The sequence below is a fragment of the Poromitra crassiceps genome (assembly GCF_964638095.1).
Source record: "Poromitra crassiceps genome assembly, chromosome: 20".
Classification (NCBI taxonomy): Eukaryota; Metazoa; Chordata; class Actinopteri; order Beryciformes; family Melamphaidae; genus Poromitra; species Poromitra crassiceps.
In genome coordinates, this window is record NC_139637.1 from 26,163,743 (window position 1) to 26,183,314 (window position 19,572).

At 43.6% G+C, this 19,572-nt stretch overlaps 1 long non-coding RNA gene across 1 annotated transcript in view; it reads left to right on the forward strand.

Moving 5' to 3' along the window:
• Window positions 1–19,572, forward strand: part of LOC310795041 — a 664,395-nt gene that overhangs the window by 312,042 nt on the left and 332,781 nt on the right. The window lies entirely within an intron of this gene.

Genomic DNA, 19,572 nt, shown 5'->3' on the forward strand with positions numbered 1-19,572 from the left:
AGCAAGTACAGGAAACAGGAACCTCTTCGCTTAGCCAACCAAACGCGATGTGACATTGTGTGTGTGTGTGTGTGTGTGTGTGTGTGTGTGTGTGTGTGTGTGACGCATGCCAGTCAACAGGATGGCTAAAAATCCATCCAATCGCTACCAGTGTTATAGATATGGAAGTCTTTCAAAAGACTCATCTGAGTGAAGTGGATTCTATATTATAGTGTGTGAAGTGGATTCTATATTATAGTGGATGATAATGGACTTGCTGCAGCAGCCGGTTGGCAGAGTGATGTATGTTATTTATAGAGAGGGCAAAGTGACCGCCTACTTCCTGCTTCAGCACTGTACCAGAGATTTTCATCCGCCATTTATTTTCCCATACACATTTTGTAAAATGCGTATAAAAATAGTTTTACTGGTTCAAACCAAACGGTACAGATATATTTAGAAACAGGAGAGCTCGCATAACATTTCACTGCGGGACCACAACTTAAGAAAAATGCGGGTTTAAATAAATTATTTTTTCGATGTTGTTTTATTAAGTTTTGGTCCGAGTTAAATGTTCTATGGTCTCTCCCGATTATAGCGTTAGCTGAACCGTTTGTTTCGACGAAGTAAAACTATTTTATAAGCATTTTACAAAATGTCTATGGGAAAATAAATGGCGGATGAAAATCTCTGGTACAGTGCTGAAGCAGGAAGTGACGTTCCACTTTGCCTCTCTATTAGCATGTTGCTACTACTTGCTAACGAATTATATTATCTGCTGTAAGATAACCTTACACAAACTTGCAATATAAAGCAGCATCAAGCATAATGCTAGAAGTTGCTACTTGTTTAGTAGTCAAGTGTCAATCTATAACGTGTTAGTAAGGTGAATGTGTGAACGTTAGTACATTAACGTATAGCCTACATACCATGGAAAGCTGTTTGGTTGGTAAGCTCACCTAGTCTTTGAGATACATATGAAATAAGATTAGCTGGGAAGCACAAACTTTTTTTAATGCGGGTCGTCCACTAATCGCTTTGGATAAAAGAGGTCGTGGTTCGGCTCCTCCAGTCTGCATGTCGAAATGTCCCTTAGCTAGCGCTAAGCTAACACTGACTCTGGTTTTGGAAACGCTCGTAGAATTTTCGAGTGGCAACAAATGGAATCTGATTAAGATGAAAATACTTTAGAGGGCTGGGTCGTCCCTTGATGAGGACCATTGCTTTCAAGAACTAAAGCAGATACGCCGTCTCGGCCCACTGTCTAAGTGTTATAAATAATCGGAGACCATAAAAAAAATTATGAAGTAAAAGAAAAATCTAAAATCAAAATGAGTAGAATTGTCAAAATATAAATATCATCAAAAACCGTGTGATTTTCAAAATATAAAGAACATCAAAAACCTTGTAATTTTCAAATGATTAAGAACAATAAAAACCAGAACAATAAAAACATAAATAAATAACCAAATAACTTTTTTGTCCAGTGTCAAAATGGCTAGTGAATGTTAAAATGTTAGCAGCCACTCAATAGATTACCATTGTTTTGGGGTTTTTTTGGCTGGTGGTGAGTGAAGCAAATCACGTAAAGCACGTAAAGCAATTACGTATGTCTAATGTTTAATTGTATGTTTAATAAGGAATATGCTATTTGCACCTGTATGTCAAATACGCCGAATTTAAAACGCAGAGTTTAATTGTATGTTTAACACATTGGGTGCCAGCCATGTTTTCATTCCTGTAGGTAAGTTGTGCCAGGGGTGTTTTTGACGATTCTGGCTCATTTTAGAACAGCCGAGGATTCTTTTCTGTTAAGAATTCATGAACAGCAATCATCTAAAAATAACTAATAGAATGTGTGCTTTCTCTGTCTAAAAGAGTTAGTTTGCAGAGTTAGTAGTTATGTAGATATTAGCCATTGAGTACAGCATGGTTTCAGCGTCTGGAAATTTATTCAGAGATAAATGGCTTTTTGTGAAACAGTCACTTTAACCATTCATTTTTGGCATCAGTAAGACCGTCAGACATTCTAAACAATAGTTTTGAACAGTAATTTCCTCCATAACAACAGGAAACACCCCTCTCATTCAAACTCCTCCCTCCGTGTGTCTTCTCCTCCTTCCTCCTGGCTTCAGCGGGCGTGTCAGAAGCGTGTTGTGCTGCCTGCCTGTCTGTCTGCGTGCCTGCCTGCCTGCTTGCCTGAAATGGATTGGATTACTGTAAAATCGCCAAGCTTGCTCCCGCGGTGTGTGTGTGTGTGTGTGTGTGTGTGTGTGTGTGTGTGTGTGTGTGTGTGTGTGTGTGTGTGTGTGTGTGTGTGTGTGTGTGTGTTCGCGCGTTGATCCGCGGCTCTGGGGGGAAGGGATCTCTGTCCGTTCTGTGTGTGTGTCTCGGGCTTCTGACTGTAAAATCCAAGCCATTTCCGCGGAGGCGGCTGCTTTTGGGTCCCGTGGCTGTGACTTCTCTCGGTCTCTGTCGCCACTTAGTGGTCGGTAAAATAGATTACACACATGCTCTTGCTCCAAATAGTTATCTCGAAGATGTAAGAGGGGTTGATTGATGTCCCACCGTCAAAAAAACATGTAAGACGAGTTATTTCGGCTCTGGCACTCAAGCGTTGGATTATGTAAGACGAATTATTTCGGCTATGGCACTTAAGGTGTTAATAAGGAATATGCTATTTGCACCTGTATGTCAAATACGCCAAATTTAAAATGTTTAAGCACGTCTAAAGTATGCACATGACATGTGCACCTATGTGCAGTGAATATGCCACTGTCTCTGACTTGTCTTATCACTATACTGCCTTATTGCTTGTTGTTTTTGCACTCATATGCCCTGTTATATTTGTACTATGTTGTAAACGGAGTCCACAGCACAAGAATTTCACACGTGATACTTGTACCATGGAGTGACAATAAAAATCTTGAATCTTGAATCTTGAAATCTATCAGCCACTTGCATATTTATATTTTACCAGCATTTGGGTGGTGGCTGATACTCATTTTGTGCCCTGCTTTCATAGCATTCATAGATCAAGTGTTAGCTTAGCTAGCCAGGTAAACAAACACCAAAACACTTGACAAAGGTCCAGTGGACCGAAACGTTGTGTGTGTCTGTTTAATAAGAAAGTGATGCTGAGCAAGAGCAGTGTGTGGGATCTTCTTCCTTCAAGACTCAACTGATACTTTCCAACGCACCTGCACCAGAGGGAATTGGATGTGCGAATATCTCCTTAAAAAAAAAAAAAAAAAAACACCAACGAAAAAACTTGATAGTACCATTGCTCACTGAGGTTCAGTTATCTGCGTAATCAGCATCTGCTCCACTGGCTTGCTTCCTTTTTCCTCATCCTCTTCTCTATTTTTTCACTTCCAGATAACTTCTTTGTGACGGTCCCCTGTTTATTATTCATTTTTCACATCCCCATTGCACCTTCCACTTGTATGATTTATTCATATGCTTTGGAGTCTGCGAGGGCAGAGGCTATGTCATCAGGCTAATTGGAGCACACCTGGGCCCTGCATGTGTGTCTCCCTGTAACGCTACGTTCACACAGGGCACCTACGCCTTGCCTCGCCTCAACCCACGCCTACGCCCATAGGCGACAACAGGGGTTGCACCACCCAGAAGTCAATATTACTCCGGTAGGGGGGTCTCCAGGCTGTGCCCCCCCTGGATAAAGAGATTTTGTAAATTTTAAAATAAAATGCATTAATCTGGGGCACTCAAAATGCCCTAAATGTATACAGTAAACCAAATATACATTACTCATTCAACTCAACATCAATCTACAAATAAACATCAATGTGTAAGTAATAAGTAAACAATAAGGCATCATGCCATCAGCTGAGAATATTTCCAGCACATATAAATTATATAATCCCTCTCCCCAATAAGCCCAACAAACACATTTTCCCAGCAAGTCAATCACATACAGCTAAAACAATTGGCACTTGCACAATACAAAGAAACATCAATAACTGTTAAATCAAGGCACTACCAGTGAACAGCGAACGGGCACTGCAACCCAGCATCAACAAGGAGCCACATGGCGGACGAATCCACCGCATGTAGAACACAATACAAACGTCATTCCACACAAACAACAACAAATATTAAACACTCACTTGTTTCTTGGACGCACAGCAACTTAGAACAAAAAACCCCAGCAACTGGATCAACCAAATATCAATTGAATCCACTCTGTAAACATTAGAAAACCTCTGTGACCAGCAGCGCACTTTATCACACTGCACGCCTAATTCCACGTTCACCTGAGCCGAGTCACAAGCGCCTCTCCTCTCTCCCGAGTGTTTTTTTTTGTCACGTGTGGTCCCGAATTATCATGGGTAGGTAAAATAAATCGGATATATTTAATGTGCTATTGATGCTGGATATGCAGGTCTCCTTGTGTGACTGCTGTCATAGAGAACTGGATGCTGTTGTACTAAGTGGATTAACTTTTCATTGTCCATCATTCTCTCTACTGAAGTTTTGTTTACCGACGGGGAGAAAGCGCCACGTGATAGCCACTAGGGCTGCACGATATGAGGAAAAGCTGCGATGTGCGATAACACTGTTCAATATTGCGATGGCGATATGACCTGCGATAAATGAAAACCCCCGCCTCTATAGGTGATGCTATAAACAAAAATATTAATAGGTAGGGGTGCTCCGATCTGGCTAAGCCACGATCCGATTCGATTCCGATTCCTGGGGTCACGATTCCAGAATCTAGAATCGATTCTCAATTACATTATGTAGTTTTATATTGCAATAACACACAAAGGTAAATCTAAGACAAAAAATGACAAATGTATTAATGCTGAACTTGAAATTCAACTTCTGAAGTATTACAGTGAGGGCCTAAATTCATTTTGCAATATGAGTGTTAATTTAAGCATACCTATCAGTAAGTGGCACGGGATTTTTAAAGCCTGTGTTGAGGGTCATACGAACAAAAATGCACTCTTGAAGCTAAAAAAAAATCCAAAACCAACAAGTTAATTATTTACATTTTTACTTCAATGTAGAACAGTCATTTCTTACACATGAGATTACTTTTAGCCTTTTAGTCATAACGATTATTGAAAGATATTCCATATTCCAGACTGAAATGTTATAACAGAAGTGGAGTATTGGCCAGAATGACATGAACATTTGGACACTTATTCAGCCGGTATCTTACATGTTGTGTTCAGGTGCACTGTAAAAAAACGCGATAACACATGACTTTTGCGATGTGTTCATCACGCATTTTCATATCGCGATGACGATGAAAATACAATTAATCGTGCAGCCCTAATAGCCACCCGTCAATCTCTCTCTCTCTGCTCAACACTGTTGTAGTAACTCTATTTTATTTTGAAATTCAGTTGCCTTTGCCATTTCCCACGGATATTGTCGCGTTTTTCTTTCATGGCTTGACAGAAGAAGCCTGCCTTCACGCACACAAACATGTATGCATGGCACAGCAGCCAGACACACACAACACAAACATGTATGCATGGCACAGCAGCCAGACACACACAACACAAACATGTATGCATGGCACAGCAGCCAGACACACACAGCACAAACATGTATGCATGGCACAGCAGCCAGACACACACAGCACAAACATGTATGCATGGCATGACAGCCAGACACACACAGCACAAACATGTATGCATGGCACAGCAGCCAGACACACACAGCGCAAACATGTATGCATGGCATGACAGCCAGACACACACAGCACAAACATGTATGCATGGCATGACAGCCAGACACACACAACACAAACATGTATGCATGGCACAGCAGCCAGACACACACAGCACAAACATGTATGCATGGCATGGCAGCCAGACACACACAGCACAAACATGTATGCATGGCACAGCAGCCAGACACACACAACACAAACATGTATGCATGGCATGGCAGCCAGACACACACAGCACAAACATGTATGCATGGCATGACAGCCAGACACACACAGCACAAACATGTATGCATGGCACAGCAGCCAGACACACACAACACAAACATGTATGCATGGCACAGCAGCCAGACACACACAACACAAACATGTATGCATGGCACAGCAGCCAGACACACACAACACAAACATGTATGCATGGCACAGCAGCCAGACACACACACAACACAAACATGTATGCATGGCACAGCAGCCAGACACACACAACACAAACATGTATGCATGGCACAGCAGCCAGACACACACAACACAAACATGTATGCATGGCATAGCAGCCAGACACACACAACACAAACATGTATGCATGGCATAGCAGCCAGACACACACACAACACAAACATGTATGCATGGCATGGCAGCCAGACACACACAGCACAAACATGTACAGTGTTTCCCACAGGATTTAGGGTATTTGTGGCGGGGAACCGCAGACCCCCTAGGGGGGTGCGGGGGCATACTGTGGTGTACTTTGAGAAAGCTTAAGAGCAAAATTAAAAGGCTAGATCTATGAAGAACATGTCATCATTACTGTGCTGTGGGTTTACAATGACAAACTAAATTTCTCCCTATAGGTCAGGGATACTCAACTTGCTTTGCCACTTTTGTGAAATGATAGAAGGTGAGGGGCCAGTTAATAAACAAACAATATACATTTTTCTGTGGCGGATTGTAGGTTTTTGGGGTGTCAGCCGGAGTTTAGGCTGACAATGTTGTGCACACCGGATAGTTAGTTAGGTTAAGTAGTACCTGGGTAGCGAGCAGATGGCGGTATTTGACAATTTAGCAGCTAAATCATAGATTATTGAAAGATATTCCATACTGAAATGCTATAACAGAAGTATTGGCCAGAATGACATGAACATTTATTGGACACTTATTCAGCGGATATCTTGCATGTTGCGCTCAGGTGCACTGTAAAAAAAAAAAAAAAAAAAAAAAAGAATTTTGGTCAACATCTTTTTGTGGCGGTCAAAATCCTTTTGTGGCGGCCCGCCACAAATTCCTTTATGTATGGGAAACACTGATGTATGCATGGCACAGCAGCCAGACACACACAACACAAACATGTATGTGTAACACAGTATAGATCACCAGCAGTTAAATATGATCATCTGCTGTTCTGTTTCGACCCTGGGAGCGGATGGATCACAGCTAGGTTATGTAATTTAACAGAAACAATATTTATTGCCACAATTTTATATAGGAAAATAGGAAAATCTGGCTGACTTGACGCCCGTGCAGTTCATGCTGCCAGATCCACATAACGATGCATGCATAGATTTAGACCATTTTTAAAGGGGTGGGGAGTGGGGCGAGTACCCGAACAGAACAGCAGGAAATGTTACTCGAGTACTAATGTTATGAACGAGTACTCGATTACCCGAGTACTCCCGCCCATCCCTAGTGTGTACAGTGCACGCACTACCCGGGTGTGTTTCAAGTGAAGTGCTTATCTGGTTCAACAAAGGATCCTCTGCGATGCAGGTGATGAAGATGAAGATGCAGGATGGTACCTCGCCCCGCCCTCTGACAGGATGGGCCCCCTGGCTCTTCTTCACCTTCTCTGTGTTGTAGACTAACAACAAAAACATGGAATAAAATCTATATTAACACTGTACAGTAGTCTTCATTTCTTTTCTCTAAATCTCTGTGTAATTGTAATACTGATCCATTTCATACTAGTGAAATATATGCTGTGACACTTCATGCCACAGTCAGCATTCATGTTCAACAGTATAATAAACATACACATATTTCTTTTCTTTCATATCTCATTCTCAGATCCAGTCTTAAGCATTGCAACTCGACCACAGCAATACAATTGCAGTGCATGTCTTAAAAGAAAAGTGTAGGCACTAGGCAGTGATACAACACAGGAAAAAACGTAACGACCGTCAACATGGCCTCTCCTTGCTAAACGGCTGGAGAAAATAGTAGCCTAGTGCACCTTGTAATGGCTTCTATAGACCAAATCACCGTGACGTCACCATGTAAACAAATTTACTTCCGGGTACCACTTGGGGAAGGCGGCAGGTTTAAATGTGCGTGTTGTCAAATAAATGCTGTCAAACCCTCTCGTTGTTTTCGGCCGACTACTTTCAATTTAAATGGTTAAACGGTTGGTAAACATGCTTGTCCGACGTATCTAGCCTTTCTTCTGTGTTTGTTTTATGTAGTGTTAGCTAGCTAATAACGTTTGTTTTGTCTGTCAAACTCGCTGTTTTGCAGACTCGTTAACGTAGAAGAGCCTGGTGACGCGAGGTTACGTTAACGTTACAAACAGAGCTACTGACGCCACGTTAATTTAATTTAGCGTCAAGTCTACTCTGGTCTGGTCCAACAGGTAAATTAGCTAGTCTGGTCTCCACTAACGTTAGTGAAAGTGTTGTTATGAATGATATTAAACAACAACACAACACGGACGAACCATTTTTGTCTTCTTTGTCTGTTTTTGTCTTCAACACATCAGTTTGTGCCGTCCACCGCCATTATAATGTGTGGACCTCAGGGGTACCCGGAAGTAAATGTAAACATCCCGCTGATTTGGTCTATTAGCACACCTTTTACCAATACAAAGTCCTCTTAAACATAGGCTACAAAACAACATATCTACAATATTCACAATTGACACCGACTGGTTTTTAGTTAGTGGTTCAACATCACTTATAGCTAAATGATAGAAGATAAAAGAATAGCCCAGCAGTTTCAGGAGCTAAGCTAGGAGCTAAGCTAAGAGCTAAGCTAAGAGCTATGCATAGCATTGCTAAACATGCTGACTCACCCGGAGATTTCACGGAGATCCTAACAGAAAGGAAAAAGAAAGGAAAAACATGCACCACGGCATGTCCCGCATCAAAAGAGTGAGAAACAACCAAAAAGATTGTTATCTTGACGAGGAAAGTTCACCATCCTTGATAACTTCAGTAGAAATTAATATTTTAACGTGATGGTTCGTTCAGTAGCTATTTTCTCTCTCTCTTGTTTAGGCAAGGACTTCTGATGCGCGTGCCCTGGTAAAGCATAATCAGCCCCGCCTCTATAGGTGATGTAATCTGCTACTCACTTGACCAGAATGCCCTCTAGCGGTATTTTTGTGCAACTACACCATTTGGACTTAATCCACTTGAACAGTAGATTTCATGTGGGTTACATAATATGCATGGCAGCGAGACACACACACACACACACACACACACACACACAGCACAAACATGATGTATGCATGGCACAGCAGCCACACGCACACAGCACAACTGCTTCACAAGGCCAGCACCATGACCAAACAATTATGACCAAACCACAAAACAACAGAATAAAACATGCATGTCCTGCTTTATTAAATCAGCTGCTTCAACCATACTTTTTTATGCAGAAATTCTGAACACAGAACAGACACCACACAACCGACACACTAAATCACTGATGAATCACAGATGCGATACGCCCTGATAAGCGCAACTAAGCCACATTCGCCAGACTAATTCATTCTCAGTAATAATAATAATAATACAATTTCTCCACCGAAACATGATAATAAATAGCACTACACAGCCACAGCGCATTATAATTTCCCTACCGGAGAACAGTGTTGGGCAAGTTACTTTCAAAATGTAATATAGGCTACTAGCCTACATATTACTAGTTACTTTCATTTGAAAGTAATAAGTTACTTTACAATATTACTTTCTGTGTAGAGTAACTCGTTACTTATTACACTACTTTTGTATTACTTTTACCAAAACAACAGCAGCAGCAGAATGACATTGCCGCCCCGGAACCATCCTGAAAATTAATTTCAAACGCCTTGAAGTCAGTGTAAACAATCCAAAATTCTAAATGATATTCTTTTCCTTTGTTACTGTCATCTATAGTGGTTATTTGCATAAAACACACAGTTTGATTAGGAAATGATTGTATCTTTTTTAAATGTGTGCTTTGATTTAATCAAATGTAACTCAATTTGTAACTTGAGTTACTTGACAAAGTAACTGGTATAATATTACTGAAATCCTATAAGTAATAAGTTATATTACCGAGTTACTGCTAAAAGTAATATATTACATGTAATATGTTACTTTTGTAATGAGTTACCCCCAACACTGCCGGAGAAGCATCCAATGTGTCTGCCTTCATGTAGTCTTCATGGAGAACATTGACTTTCTCTGCCAGCCTCGTCAACCACCTCGTCAGAGTCCAACTTCTTTAGGATCTCGTATTCAGTTGGCACCAGCCTGAAGGCCTCCGTCTGCTCCTGAGACCATGCTTGTTGAACTTGAATGTGGAGAAAGTTCTTTCACATGCCAACGCGTGTGTGTTCTCTCTTTTCCTCTGGGGCTAATGTTTGTCATTCCAATTTGTCCCGTCAGCAGCGTCATGCCCTAATAATGTTCTCTCCAGTGACGATTCAATTGTTATTCGCAATGCTGATAAAGGTGGTGCAGTTGTGGTGCTAAATAAAAATGTCTATTGCAATGAGATTAGGAATCAATTGAGTAATGTTGATTTTTATTCCCCACTTAGCTACGATCCCACACTGAAATTTACAAGTGAAATTCAGAACACCTTAGATTGGGCGCTCAGGAATGAATTGGTTTCACAGAATGAATATACATTTTTACTGCTGGCTCATCCCAGAAGCCCTATCTTTTATACTCTGCCCAAGATTAATAAGAGTGTTATTGATCCTATACCTGGACGTCCAATTGTAAGTGGAATAAGTTAAATTACAGAACCGATTTCTCAATTTATAGATTTTCACATCAGAGCGTTGGTCACTAATTTACCCTCATATGTCCGGGATACCTCTGATTTTCTTTCGAAGCTAAGGGCTATTGATGACATCATTGAGTCTGACCTGTTGTGCACAATGGATGTGACTAGCCTATACATAGGACCATAGGACCCCACACCAATGACCAGAGCAAAGTATGCCCCCTAGTGACTTCATTGTGTCACTCACAGAATAGACTCTCAAAAATAATGTTTTCCTCTTCCAGGACAATCTCTACAGGCAGCAGAAAGCAATCGCTATGGGAGCGGCCTATGCCCCGAGCTATGCCGGACTCTTGCCTGGCCTATGGGAGGAGAGACACATTTACAGTCAAGCCAATCCCTTCTTGGACAAAATGAAATGGTACGGCAGATACATTGACGATTTGTTCATGATTTTCAATGGAACTGAACAAGAGCTTTTGGACTTTGACAAGTACATAATTTCAAGGCATGTAAAATGAAAATGAAAATATATTGATATTATACTGATATTGTGATATTATATCGTCTTAGATTTCGGATATCATGATATGGCATACATGTAAGTGTGTTATGTTTTCCTGGTTTTAAAGTCTGCATTACAGTAAAGTGAACCTCTGAACTTACCACTTCTTGTTCTTGCTGTTCTATGATTTGCCTTTACCATAGTCGATTATCCACATTAGTGATGATTATTTATCAAAAATCTCTATTGTGTAAATATTTTGTGAAAGCAGCAATAGTCATCCCTACGATATTGTCCCAATATCGATATTGAGGAATTTGGTTAAAACATAAAAATAAGAAATTAAAGGGAAAGGAAAACAGAACATGCTATTTGATTTTTGTCCATATCACCTAGCCTAAATGTTTGGATCCCATAGGCCCTTTTCATATCAACTGTTCTGAGGTGGTAAAGCAGGAAGTAAAGCAGGTGTAACCAATAAAAGTATCGAGGCCACTCGAAGGGCCCTGGAGGGCACTGAACACCCAAATGGAATGGAACACCATTAATGGTATTGGTAACATGTGCTTTACTTCCTACTTTACCACCTCAAAACGGTTGAGGTGAAAAGGGTCTGTATTCTCAGATCTTTCTCCTTCCAGCATGTTCCTAAGTCAGTGGTTCTTAAATGGGGGTCTGGGGACCCCCAGGGGTCCTTGAGGGGGTTCCAGGGGGTCCCCAGCCAAAAGGGAGGCAGTTTATTTTCGCTATAATTCCATTCATAAGTAACACAATGACTATTTTGGTCATGGGCTTTATACACTTTCTGTAATAAACCATCTAAAAGCATCAATCTTATTATCATATGGGGGACCGTGGGACAACATCCTATCAAATGGGGCTCCGTGGTCTAATCTTTGTCAGTTTAGGGGTCCCTCATGTGAAACGATTTGAGAACCACTGGAATACAACATGCTGTGTCATTTCCATAGGTAGGCTATTTGCTATGGGATTGTTTTTTCAATAGTTGCACATTTGTAATCGGTTCTGTGAAATCCCACACACTATCTACAGATCTACACACAATCCGTTACCTTCCAACCCTGACTGTTGTCGTGATGATGATTTGCAGATCAGTGGCAGCTGTTGTGTGACGCCGCATGGACATTCTGCTCAGACCGTCACCAGGCAGCAAGCTTCGGCTTCGAGAGATGAAGCTTTATGTGGAAGTGATAAAAGCTTTAGTTCCTTGAAGGGCCACCTGAGGACGTTCCCCGTTCACCCCCATATTAAAATGCCCGTCTTTACACCATGATTTAGCATGTTTACATGCCTGGTTAAAGGGGCACTTACCCCCCCCTTCCCAGATATGTGACAAAACGGCATGCTGCTTATTTAAAAAAATCTATGGGAAAAACCAAGAAATGAAAATCTCCTCTTGTCTCACTATACTCTTTGGCTGTGCTCAGGTCAGGGATTTTTTACCAGGAATCGACGCCATGACAGTTTGCCCACGGCCTAAAAATAAAGTTATATGAGAGCTACAAAATCTTTATAAATATCAACAACTAGCCAACGCTGGTGGCCTGTATGGAAACAGCGTTGCTCAAAATGGTTGAAAGTTATATCAATTTGGTCATTCAGTGGCAAACTACTTTATTGCCATTGACTCCTATGTAATGATCGTTAACGCAGCAGAACACAAACCCAGGACAAACACGCTCTGAACACGCTCTAATGTAATCACAATGGGAGATTTCTGCACATTATTAACTTGTCCAACTTGTCCTCTACACCGTCCATTTTTAATTTTCGTTTGGGGTTTTTTCGTGATTCATGTCAAAAGGTGCAGTGCGCCATGAAACAATCACCCTCTGCTTTTTCCTCTCATTTAGCGCGAGACCCATTTAGTGAGTAGCCTGCAGCTGGCCGCAGCACAAACATAACATTCTCCCCCTCCCTCCTCCTGGTTGAGTGGTTCTCAATGTGGGGTCAGGGGACCACCAGTGGTCATTGAGAGGATTCCAAGATTCTATGTTGTCTCTCAACCTAATATATATGGAATTCTGGACAAAATCATATCTAGGCTACATAAAAATTAAAAATAAATCAGATTTGCATCTGAGAGACCAAATCTCATCATATGGGGGTTCATGGCCCAAATGTGAACTAAATTAGGGCTCCTTAGCCAACAAGGTTGGGAATGATTTACAGCAACACAATGCCATTTCCTTCCTTTTATTTCTATTCATGATTATAGTGGCTTTTATTGATAGTATTATGTTACATCACCACATGGCCATCTTGGTAGGAAAATAACAGGCGATTGTAATCAATTAACAGGTGATTAACAGGTCAAGTGACACAAACAGCCAATGAGCTGTGTGTATTGTACCGCCATATTGGTAGGAAAATGCTTGTGACATTATGGGAATAAGCTTGGAGTTGTGAGGAGCCGGGAAAGGGTACAGGGGGAGTAGGGGAGTTACTATCTTGAAATCCCATAGTCTTTGGTTCATCGTGACGTCAGGTTGTACCACATTTTGTGCAGTTTTGAGGGCAAAGAAAAGCAGTGTTGAACTCATAGAGGGCACTTAGGCAGCTCAAAATGATACAAATGGTACAATGGTAAAAGTTTGGTCTCAAATGTGGAAATTTTGACCAGAATTCTTCACACACCACCCCCAAAGTCATATATACAGTATTGGTTAAAAGCTGAAAAAAAGTGTTTTGGGGGTAAGTTACACTTTAAATGTTTTGGTCTCCAGATAATTTCACCTTTCATGACAACCGTACACCACATCCAGGTCAGACCCACCCTACTGTCCCTCTGATTGGATCAGACCCACCCTACTGTCCCTCTGATTGGATCAGACCCACCCCACTGTCCCTCTGATTGGATCAGACCCACCCTACTGTTCCTCTGATTGGATCAGACCCACCCCACTGTCCCTCTGATTGGATCAGACCCACCCTACTGTCCCTCTGATTGGATCAGACCCACCCCACTGTCCCTCTGATTGGATCAGACCCACCCTACTGTTCCTCTGATTGGATCAGACCCACCCCACTGTCCCTCTGATTGGATCAGACCCACCCCACTGTCCCTCTGATTGGATTGGGTTTAGGCATGAGGAGGTTGGGTTTAGGCATGAGGAGTGAGGATTGGTTGAGGTTAGGGTAAGAATATCATGGGAAGGCAATCACAGGCAGAGTAGGGTGTGTCTGACCGGGAAGTGGTTTGTAATAACGCACCTTCACCTTTCACGACAACTGTACGCAGGGTGCATTTTTAGATAACTCACTCGTTTCGAGTAAAATAAACGATAGAAAAGACTATGTTTTGGGTGTGATTGACAGGTAGCATGTCCAGTGATCACGAAGTTTGCTGATCACGGACCAATAGCAGGCGGCGCTGCGGCTCTGTACTAAACTACTGGGCGCGAGCTGCGCGAAAACCAAGATGGCAGTGGCCAAAACGCCAAATTAGAGGCTTCAAAACGCAAGTCCACAAACCGATAGGTGACATCGCTGTAACTTTTATATTTTTGATATGGTCTATGGCTCAGAGGCTGTGGTGCGTGCGGTCTGGATGGAGTTCAGTGAAGGCCCGTATGCGGACACTTCTGTGTGTTACCCTCGCTCGCCTTAACCTTACGAGGCAGCTGGATTTGCGAGATCACCATCACACGAGAAAAAACGTCTTGTCGTGCTGCTATTGGTTTAAAGACGAGCTGAACCCAAAAAATTATTTTATTTTTTATTTTAGTTCACATCCCTGGCCCTGGGTATTCAGTGCACCTGTTTAACCATGTACAGTATGCCAAACAATTCTCAAAAATCAAATTTCTTTAGTGTTTCACACTTTTTCACATCAAAAGTAATTTGGTTAGGATTTCATTCATAACTGTAATCTACAGTATGCTGATTTAACGAAGAACTAGCAAATTTCTACCCCATTTCAACCAATCATATCGACATGACAGCTGTCAATCAATCCCTGAACTCCGTCCAAGTTTGAAGTCGTCAGTGATGTCATCAGTGATTATGTCATTAGAGATTATGTCATCAGTGATGATGTTGTCAGTGATGTCATCAGTCTGAGGCTATATAAGTGATCAGTGATTCATCAGTGATGTCATCAGTCTGAGGCTATAAGTGATCAGTGATGCATCAGTGATGTCATCAGTCTGAGGCTATTTAAGTGATGGGAGTATGGGAGAGTAGGTAGAATCAGTCTTATATAGCGGGGAAACTTTATGTGCGATCGGGCAGAAATTTTCACAGGGTGTAAAGAGCATCCGTGACCTGACGGAGCCCGATTTTTTTAATTAGGGCAGATTAATTGCCCTAACTGTCCTAAGGCTGATCATGAATGGCTGTGGCTATATTCAGTGATGATGTCACTGATGTCATCAGTGATGTCATCAATTATGATTTCATCAGTGATATTTATCTATTAATATTGAACGAACAGAAACTGGTCTGCACTCCGTCAGGTCCGCCTTGATGCACTGGTCAAGTTCGAAGTCGATCCGACCAACGGTTCTCAAGATACGCGAAGGACAGAGAGACCGTGTTTAGAGACCGTGGTGATGTCACCGCTCAGTGTTTAGAGACCGTGGTGATGTCACCGCCCAGTGTTTAGAGGCCGTGGTGATGTCACCGCCCAGTGTTTAGAGACCCTGGTGATGTCACCGCCCAGTGTTTAGAGGCCGTGGTGATGTCACCGCCCAGTGTTTAGAGACCCTGGTGATGTCACCGCCCAGTGTTTAGAGGCCGTGGTGATGTCACCGCCCAGTGTTTAGAGACCCTGGTGATGTCACCGCCCAGTGTTTAGAGGCCGTGGTGATGTCACCGCCCAGTGTTTAGAGACCCTGGTGATGTCACCGCCCAGTGTTTAGTGACCGTGGTGATGTCACCGCCCAGTGTTTAGAGACCCTGGTGATGTCACCGCCCAGTGTTTAGAGACCCTGGTGATGTCACCGCCCAGTGTTTAGAGACCGTGGTGATGTCACCGCCCAGTGTTTAGAGGCCGTGGTGATGTCACCGCCCAGTGTTTAGAGACCGTGGTGATGTCACCGCCCAGTGTTTAGAGACCCTGGTGATGTCACCGCCCAGTGTTTAGAGACCCTGGTGATGTCACCGCCCAGTGTTTAGAGACCGTGGTGATGTCACCGCCCAGTGTTTAGTGACCGTGGTGATGTCACCGCCCAGTGTTTAGAGACCCTGGTGATGTCACCGCCCAGTGTTTAGAGGCCGTGGTGATGTCACCGCCCAGTGTTTAGAGACCCTGGTGATGTCACCGCCCAGTGTTTAGAGGCCGTGGTGATGTCACCGCCCAGTGTTTAGAGACCCTGGTGATGTCACCGCCCAGTGTTTAGAGGCCGTGGTGATGTCACCGCCCAGTGTTTAGAGACCCTGGTGATGTCACCGCCCAGTGTTTAGTGACCGTGGTGATGTCACCGCCCAGTGTTTAGAGACCCTGGTGATGTCACCGCCCAGTGTTTAGAGACCCTGGTGATGTCACCGCCCAGTGTTTAGAGACCGTGGTGATGTCACCGCCCAGTGTTTAGAGGCCGTGGTGATGTCACCGCCCAGTGTTTAGAGACCGTGGTGATGTCACCGCCCAGTGTTTAGAGACCCTGGTGATGTCACCGCCCAGTGTTTAGAGACCCTGGTGATGTCACCGCCCAGTGTTTAGAGACCGTGGTGATGTCACCGCCCAGTGTTTAGTGACCGTGGTGATGTCACCGCCCAGTGTTTAGAGACCCTGGTGATGTCACCGCCCAGTGTTTAGAGGCCGTGGTGATGTCACCGCCCAGTGTTTAGAGGCCGTGGTGATGTCACCGCCCAGTGTTTAGAGACCCTGGTGATGTCACCGCCCAGTGTTTAGAGACCGTGGTGATGTCACCGCCCAGTGTTTAGAGGCCGTGGTGATGTCACCGCCCAGTGTTTAGAGACCGTGGTGATGTCACCGCCCAGTGTTTAGTGACCGTGGTGATGTCACCGCCCAGTGTTTAGAGACCCTGGTGATGTCACCGCCCAGTGTTTAGAGGCCGTGGTGATGTCACCGCCCAGTGTTTAGAGACCCTGGTGATGTCACCGCCCAGTGTTTAGAGACCCTGGTGATGTCACCGCCCAGTGTTTAGAGGCCGTGGTGATGTCACCGCCCAGTGTTTAGAGACCCTGGTGATGTCACCGCCCAGTGTTTAGAGACCCTGGTGATGTCACCGCCCAGTGTTTAGAGGCCGTGGTGATGTCACCGCCCAGTGTTTAGAGACCCTGGTGATGTCACCGCCCAGTGTTTAGAGACCCTGGTGATGTCACCGCCCAGTGTTTAGAGACCCTGGTGATGTCACCGCCCAGTGTTTAGAGGCCCTGGTGATGTCACCGCCCAGTGTTTAGAGGCCGTGGTGATGTCACCGCCCAGTGTTTAGAGACCGTGGTGATGTCACCGCCCAGTGTTTAGTGACCGTGGTGATGTCACCGCCCAGTGTTTAGAGACCCTGGTGATGTCACCGCCCAGTGTTTAGAGACCGTGGTGATGTCACCGCCCAGTGTTTAGAGGCCGTGGTGATGTCACCGCCCAGTGTTTAGAGACCGTGGTGATGTCACCGCCCAGTGTTTAGTGACCGTGGTGATGTCACCGCCCAGTGTTTAGAGACCCTGGTGATGTCACCGCCCAGTGTTTAGAGGCCGTGGTGATGTCACCGCCCAGTGTTTAGAGGCCGTGGTGATGTCACCGCCCAGTGTTTAGAGACCCTGGTGATGTCACCGCCCAGTGTTTAGAGACCGTGGTGATGTCATCGCCCAGTGTTTAGAGACCGTGGTGATGTCACCGCCCAGTGTTTAGTGACCGTGGTGATGTCACCGCCCAGTGTTTAGAGACCCTGGTGATGTCACCGCCCAGTGTTTAGAGGCCGTGGTGATGTCACCGCCCAGTGTTTAGAGACCCTGGTGATGTCACCGCCCAGTGTTTAGTGACCGTGGTGATGTCACCGCCCAGTGTTTAGAGACCCTGGTGATGTCACCGCCCAGTGTTTAGAGGCCGTGGTGATGTCACCGCCCAGTGTTTAGAGACCCTGGTGATGTCACCGCCCAGTGTTTAGTGACCGTGGTGATGTCACCGCCCAGTGTTTAGAGACCGTGGTGATGTCACCGCCCAGTGTTTAGAGACCGTGGTGATGTCACCGCCCAGTGTTTAGAGGCCGTGGTGATGTCACCGCCCAGTGTTTAGAGACCGTGGTGATGTCACCGCCCAGTGTTTAGTGACCGTGGTGATGTCACCGCCCAGTGTTTAGAGACCGTGGTGATGTCACCGCCCAGTGTTTAGAGACCCTGGTGATGTCACCGCCCAGTGTTTAGAGACCGTGGTGATGTCACCGTCCAGTGTTTAGAGGCCGTGGTGATGGGCAATTTTGCTGACAATTCTGACCAAGTGCTTTTATTCCTTCTAGCCCAGTATGTTAGCCATTTAGACTGAGTACCATCTGCCAATGTCTTTCCCTGTGTGGGCCCTGCTGTTAAAGCCTGGAAGATGCACTATAGGCAAGGTTGTTATGGGAAGATCCAGCTGTCTTCTCAGTCTAAATCACCTAATGAGGCTACAGCAGAGAGGAATAGACCATCTCTACTAATAGAGACACCGTAACGTCGCCCTGTTTGTCCCAAATGATCCTCGATGTCGAACTCTTCTCTGCCCACAAGACAAAACTGTCTCTTACAGGGAGACATGGCAGGTTAATGGGCTAAAAAGACTGTTTTCTCTTTCTCATACTCTGAGCCAGAAATCTCAAATTCAGTAGCACCAAACTCCGTTTTATTCCTAAATATATTCAGACTCTTTCTTTTTCTTTCTTTCTTTCTTTCTTTCTTTCTTTCTTTCTTTCTTTCTTTCTTTCTTTCTTTCTTTCTTTCTTTCTTTCTTTCTTTCTTTCTTTCTTTCTTTTTCTTTTACAGAAGGGTTTGTTGTATCATTCATAGCCTGATCTATAGTATATAACATTCATTCCTAAAAACAATTGTTTTTTTAATGACTGTTGACAGTATTCTGATTTATGGAGTGATTTAAAAAAAAAGATCTCCAAGAGAGATATCCTCTGTAAAAACATGTGGATGTTTGTTTGTCAGATTTCTGTTCTGGAAATGTATGCAAATTAGTGCATAGATAATAGTAGATAATGACTCATTTGCATATACTATACGTAACATTTCAGAAAACCTGTATTACAGAGAATTTTAAGTAGAATTATCAACTGGGGAAGTTTCATGGTGATACCTATTAGTTTAAAGTGTTACCCTGCCATGTCTCGCCTTAAACAGCAGGGAGCAGCGTTGCGTCTAGAGAAACCTGAACTTAACACCGTTGCTTCTCTGGTCCCTTTAGTATAAAGCATCACACAACATC